This window comes from Hippoglossus stenolepis, chromosome 20 (genome assembly GCF_022539355.2).
Source record: "Hippoglossus stenolepis isolate QCI-W04-F060 chromosome 20, HSTE1.2, whole genome shotgun sequence".
Classification (NCBI taxonomy): Eukaryota; Metazoa; Chordata; class Actinopteri; order Pleuronectiformes; family Pleuronectidae; genus Hippoglossus; species Hippoglossus stenolepis.
Genome location: NC_061502.1, coordinates 19,926,401 through 19,933,166, shown reverse-complemented (window position 1 = coordinate 19,933,166; position 6,766 = coordinate 19,926,401).

The following is a 6,766-nucleotide window of genomic DNA, read 5'->3' as shown; positions in this document are numbered from 1 at the left end:
TAGATATACTGACAGATAGCTATTCTTAGACACTGAACGTGTGAGGCTGTCCTGCGAGGGGCCGCAGAGGAAAGGTCACGGGGTCACTCTCTAATAAATCACACGCTAAGTCACAGGTGGAAGCTTTGCCCTGATGGTGGCGTTAGAGGAAAGATCGGGGGATGGGGTCTATTCGTCATATTTAAGGTGAAATTTAAGGCTCGCGAACAATCGCAGATCATTAAATGTCTCATTGTTCAGGTGATGTAATCTGATTTGTGCTCCAACACAAAGCTCTGACTAACTAACAACTTACACTTTCACATCCAGAGCAACAATATTGTCCCACTGGAGTCTCCTCCGTGGCCCCTGATGACTGACAGTCCACCGTTGACTCTTCTTTTTGCTCTAGTTTTGGTCTCCACCAGTTTCTTTAGCTACTAGATGCTCCACTGTGTTCTCTAACGATATGTCTGCTGTTTGTTGCTTCAGAGCAGCTGCCTCTTGTCTGTGTGTGTGTGTGTGTGTGTGTGTGTGTGTGTGTGTGTGTGTGTGTGTGTGTGTGTGTGTGTGTGTGTGTGTGTGTGTGTGTGTGTGTGTGTGTGTGTGTGTGTGTGTGTGTGTGTCTGGCTCAGATCAGATGCCCCGTCACCACAGGGAACCACAGCTTGATTGATGGCAGCCGCATTTACGCCATCAGCTTCCCTGTGAGAATCCAAAATGGCTGCCTGTTTCCACGGAGACAACAGATGCCCCCCCCACCCCTCACCACCCGACTACAGAGATGAAAACTCTCCCACTTCCATCGGAGAGAAAGAGGGAGAGGTCACAGGTTTTTATTATTTTTATTATTACTGTATGTTTTAATAATCTGTACTTCTATGTGTAGTTGAACGTCACTAGTGAAAATCACCAATATAGATACAATATTTGTATTATTAAAAACAACCAGTTTACAATCACGGAAAAAAGACAGAAACCTTAGCTTTATTAAATAGTTTCTTCTTAATATATTTGAATATATATAAATATATATGGATTTTTCTATTGTAAAGAACAAATGTTCAGTTTGATACAGAGACTGTTTCTAAAAATCAACGTGAACTCCGGATCTGAAAAGTGAAGCCAATGAGGAAGTGCCTGGAAACTGTGTTCTCTGTAGTGACCAGCAGGGGGCGACTCCACTAGTTGTTCTATAGAAAGTGACTTCTCACTTTATAACATCAGTAAACATTCAGGAGTTTCTGTCTCAGTCTCTTGTTTCAAGTCTTCTTCAAACAGCTGATGTTCATTTAGTAAATTATGGTTTGATCGATGTCACATGTGATCTAAGCATTTTATATCTATACTGAATCTACTGACATATCAATACTCAAAAGTGGAATAATATTGTCAGCAGAGATACTTTCAGACTTCTCTAGGAAGATGTTTTTCTTGTCTAATCTGAATTTAATCAGAAACAGCATCACTTGTATAAAGTTTAAAGCCTGATGTGTTTAGTCTCGTGTCCTTGATCATCGTCCTGAGAAACAACAGTTTGTCTGTGAACTTTTAGAAACACTTGGTTTGCTCGGTCAGACTTTTTCTTTTCAGAAAAAATACCAAAACTTAATTTCTCCAATTTGAGAAGTTGTGTTAGCCGCTGCTCACAGACACATTAATGTTCAAAAATGTTTTTATATTGAATAACGAACATTTCAAGGTCAAAGTTGTTAAAAATCTCACAGCTTGTTTTTGGTTGGTTGTTGGAAAATTTTAAATCCAACCATTTAAAAAATATAGTATCAACATATTTAGGAGACTTATTTTCTTTGACCCTTTCAGTCATAACTGAACTATTTAAAAAAATAGATTACTTATGAAAACCATGGACTGCTGACTCAGCGTCTAGTTTCAGCGATGAAGAGTCAGAGCAGGGATTTATTTTCTTGGAGCCACGAGGACCAATCAGAAGCTGGGGTATGTTTCTGTTTCAGCATTTCCAGAGTTTCTAAAGTGAAATGAGAAACTAGTAGTGTGGATGCCAGGCGTAACCGTAGCAACAGTGATTAGTTATAAAACTAAAGCGTATCAGTGTGGAGGTCACAGTGGAGGTCACAGTTCATGGCTGGCACTTAAACCTCCCTGCCACCAGGTGGCACATGATTTATTCATCTCTCAAGCTGTAACTCTTAACTTTTAAATCACTTCAGTCATTATTTGGTTTAGTTGAAAACACTTGAAACAAAAGTTAGTGACGTTATGAACACAAAATTATCAAGTAAACCAGTGAAGAAGAAGAGTTCATCTTCATCGTTACCTCCTCTTCCTGTCGGCGGTGATTGAGTGCGTCTATCTTCTTCCTCCAACGCCATGGCCGTGCAAGATAGGAAGTGACCTACATAGACTCCCTCGCCTCGGCTGTCGTTTGCATTTCAAGGGGAGATAAATAATTCACACACACACACACACACACACACACACACACACACACACACACACACACACACACACACACACACACGGATCCATATTTGAATTTAGTTATCTAATGTTATTGAGGCCTGTCATGTTGCAATGGGATATACGTACATGTTGGGGAATGTTGTGTGTGTGTGTGTGTGTGTGTGTGTGTGTGTGTGTTATACAGGAGGTGGTAAGTTCTTTGAGGAGATGTTGGGAGGAGATCTGTAGCCTGAGGCGTCAATGCAGAGAAACTTTCTGTCTGGAGTAAAAGGAGGAGATGAGGAAAAAAAGTGGAGGAGAAAACAAGAAAGAGGAGAAAAAGAGAGGCAGGTGAAAAGGAGGGAAGGATATAAGTTGATAGGAGAGATGGAAAGATGAAAAGGTGACAAGAGAGGAGAGGAAAAAAGTCGATAAAATTAGGAGAAAAGGATGAAGAATGAGAGAGTGAATACATTTGAGGGGAGAATAAGAAGAGATGGGGAAAGATGAGAAGATGGGGAGGAAAAGAGGAGGAAACAAGCGAGGAGAGGAGGACACAAGAAAAGAAGAGAAGCAAAGTAAGCTTGGAAGGAGGAAATGAGAGGAGATGTGGAAAGAGAGGAGAGGCTGGAAGAGGAACATAAAAAAGAGGAGGAGAGAGGAGGAGGATGGGAAGAACAACATAGGACGAAGAGGAGAAAGAATTGAGCATTGTAAAAGAAAGTGACCGAAGAGAAGTTACAAATATGACTTCTACAGATTCATATAACCCTTGTTAAAGAAATATGGGGTTAAAGGCAGAACAGCTTGATTATATAACATAAGAATAAATTAAAGAGCTGTGAAAAAGGTCTCAAGCACGAAGAGATGAAGGAAACGACAGAAGGAAGGAGGAAGGATGGTTCATGGTAAAGCTGCCTTATAGATCTCGTTATCTCTCGTTCTCATTCTCTCTTCTATCTGTCCATCCAGAGTGTGTGTCTGTCTGTGTGTGTCTGTGTCTGTGTGTGCATGTCTGTGTCTGTGTGTGTGAGTCAGGAGCAGAATATAAAGAAGCAGAGACTTCAGGGACACACAGTCGTTCCCATCACACCCTGAGTGGAGGAAGCAGAGGATGGTCGTTAGTCGACAGCTCCGTCGGTTCAATCTGCGGGAATATGTAAAATGTAATCGTAATTATCTCGGAGCTCAGACTCACAACTCCACGTTCGGGATTCAACATGTGTTAGAATACTTGGCTGTAAAACCTCATATGAGAGATATATGAGGTTGTATAGGGCACAAACCAAATCGAGGCCACCTTCGGTTGACATGTGGCATTGCGATGGCTTACCTGGAGCAGGCCGCCCAAGTGCCATCACTCCACCCGGCATGTGGCCGGATCAGAGCCTCATCTGGGCCAAAACCATGCAGCGACATGGGAATGCTAACGTTAGCTGCGTAGCAATGATTCTCCGAGTGCAGGAAAAGGTTGAAAGGTGGGAGAGAGACACAGGTGCAGTTTCATGGATACTTGAACTGCAGTAATAATCCCAGTGAGATGAATCATCTGGTAATAAGAGCAGCACTGTATGGTGGGGTATATTTGGCTGTGGAGGTGCAGGGTGTTGGGGGTGTATATTGGTGTATGGGGAGGTGAATGGAGGTATATGAGGTATGATACTGTAATCAGCTCACTGCAGGAGGAAAACTTATTAGCTTCTGCAGAGAGACCGAGCATCAGTCTGACACTCAGTCTCTCTCCCTCTGTTGGAAACGCAAGATTTATAATCCTGAGCAGAGGAGCTTTATGCTTCCAGGAACACATACAACATTTGTGTGTTTCCTCCCTTGTGAGGACGTCGGCTGACTTCACTCTCTCACCCCTACAACTCAACGTTAAAGCAAACCGAGCTCCAACGTTAACGCAAGCGAGTGCAAAGAGGAAGTGAGAAGCAGGCCGATGTCCTCGCTCTCACTTGTTAACATGAACAACAGAAAAGTATCAGATGAATCTGCAGAATATTGAGTTTCAGCTCATTGTTCTAGTTCACTGTCGCCTAATTACAGTCAGCAGCTGCTTCCACAGAAACAACTGACGGTACATCACCTGCACTACCAACAGACACAGTTACAGACCAGCTGCGTTAGCATCCTACAGCCAAAGAGTCAAACCAGATCGAAAAACAATTAAATAATAAATTCAAAAACCTGCTCAAGACCATTATTTAAAGTCTCAGTTACACCAGATTTCAGATTGATATGTCTTGGTCATGCTTTGGACTCTTGTTGTGTTGTTTCAGTTACCGGAACCTCAACCAACACCTGTGCCTCTGTGTGTACCTGTACCTCTACCTCCACCTCCACCTCCACCTCCACCTGTACCTGTACATGTACATGTACCTCTACCTGCACCTCCACATGCCTGTAAGCTACCATCACCCTTTCTTTAATTAAAGTTCACTGCACCTCAACAGGTGCAGCTGCGTTTGGGTCCTATTTCCTGTTTCCTTGTATATCCGCTTGTGCCTTTATTCACTAATTAAAATGATAAAGTTGTAATGTTTTCATGGAACAAGACAATAAAACTAAACAAAAGGAATGAACTTGCAGAACTTCTTGGTCTGGATAAGTTAACAATTTGGAAAGAGCCACTTTACATGTTTAGTACAATTTAATGTGGAATGAATGAATCACCCTTAAACTCTGTGAGCAAACTGCAGATTTACATGCTCTAATATTATAGATCCAACCTTTGAATCCATAAAAGCAATCGATAACGAACTTGCGTATTAGAGCAGATGGTATCAGAGATTAACCGTCACCACATCTGCTCTTTTGTGTTTCAGTCTCCGTCTGAGTTCTGCTCGGCTGCAGCTCGCCGGCTCTGCGTCTGGAAGATGCACGAGGGCAAAGTGCAGCGCTGGCGGCCTGTGCATGCAGTCGGGGGAGCGCTCGGCGGCAGCCATCTTTACGTTCTTATCTCCCACCCATACGCCCCCCCGCAGGCCAGGCTCAGCCCTGCTGTAATTGACTTTCTCCCACTGAGCCCAGTGGAGGCTTCAGGCTGCAGAGCTGCACTGAAAAACCTATTACACACTGCTGCACACCTACACACTGCAGACCTATAGAGAGAGGGGAGAGGGAGTGTGTCTCTGAATTCATCCAGAGAAGTCGGCAGCATGTATCTGTTGGTTCAGATCCAAACAGGTAGGAACGAAGGAAATCTGATTAACCAGCTTAGATCAGCGTGAGGATGATGGAGCCGTGTGTGTGTGTCTGTGTGTGTCTGTGTGTGTCTGTGTGTGTGTGTGAATGTGTTCAGACAAATCCCTCCTGCAGAAGCTTGGAACTTGTAATCTATCACAGTAAATATCATGTCTGCCGTTATTGTGGGAGTGTGATCATGTGATCAGACGGTGAGGGCCGCCCCGGAGAGGAAGACAAGGTCACCTCCTGCTAGTTTAACACAAAAGATGGAACTATTAAATACCAATCAGTGAATGTTTCCATGAAACGCTTCTATGCGAATATGATCCTAAGTGGGGGCGAGACGAGACATAGTGACACAGCATTTTATTGGATTTGTCTTCACGTACCTTCACGGCTGCGACAGACTGAGGGGGCAGAGGTGATGTGAAATAACTGTCCCTGACCATGGCTCCAGGGGGCAGACATTTCCCTTCTCCCCTCCTCTGGGCTTTGAGCCTTCACGTTCCCACACACATTTATAATGTGCTCACAAACTACACATCCATCATCCTGCTGTCAATAGATTTACGGTATTTCAATTAAAATCTGTGTGGTGTTATGTGAGAACAATATAAACTACTATGATGTTATTTTATATTTGTTTTGCTCTCTGTGAGTCTTAAAACCAGACGGACTGAGCTACAAGACAAAAGGCTCAGGAACAACCTTTGTGTTGAACGATGGAAATAACCAGAACATCTGGATCTGATGGAACGTCTGGTTCCTTTGCTCTGATTAGTAATCAAGTCACGCTGACCTCACAGGTTTTAACCACACGAGTGGCATTGACCAGCTGCATCTTTTTATGGCCACATTTGATCATCTTCTAGCGGCGGCTTCCAGAACGTTTCATGTCACAGTCGTATCCACCTGGTTTCATGAGCAAGACAAATGAGTTCAGTGAACTTCAGTGTCACCAGGTCTGAATCCCACAGGACGCCTCTGGGCCGTGGCAGAGCAGGAGACCGGTGGAGACGATGGAGTCAACACGGAGCAGAACCTCAGAGGAAAGATCACGACAGGATGTGGAGTCAACGACACAAAGAACTGAGGCTGACGACCAAGAAACACACATGGTATGTATGTGAAAGTGAATGACACACACACACACACACACATGTATTTATGTGTG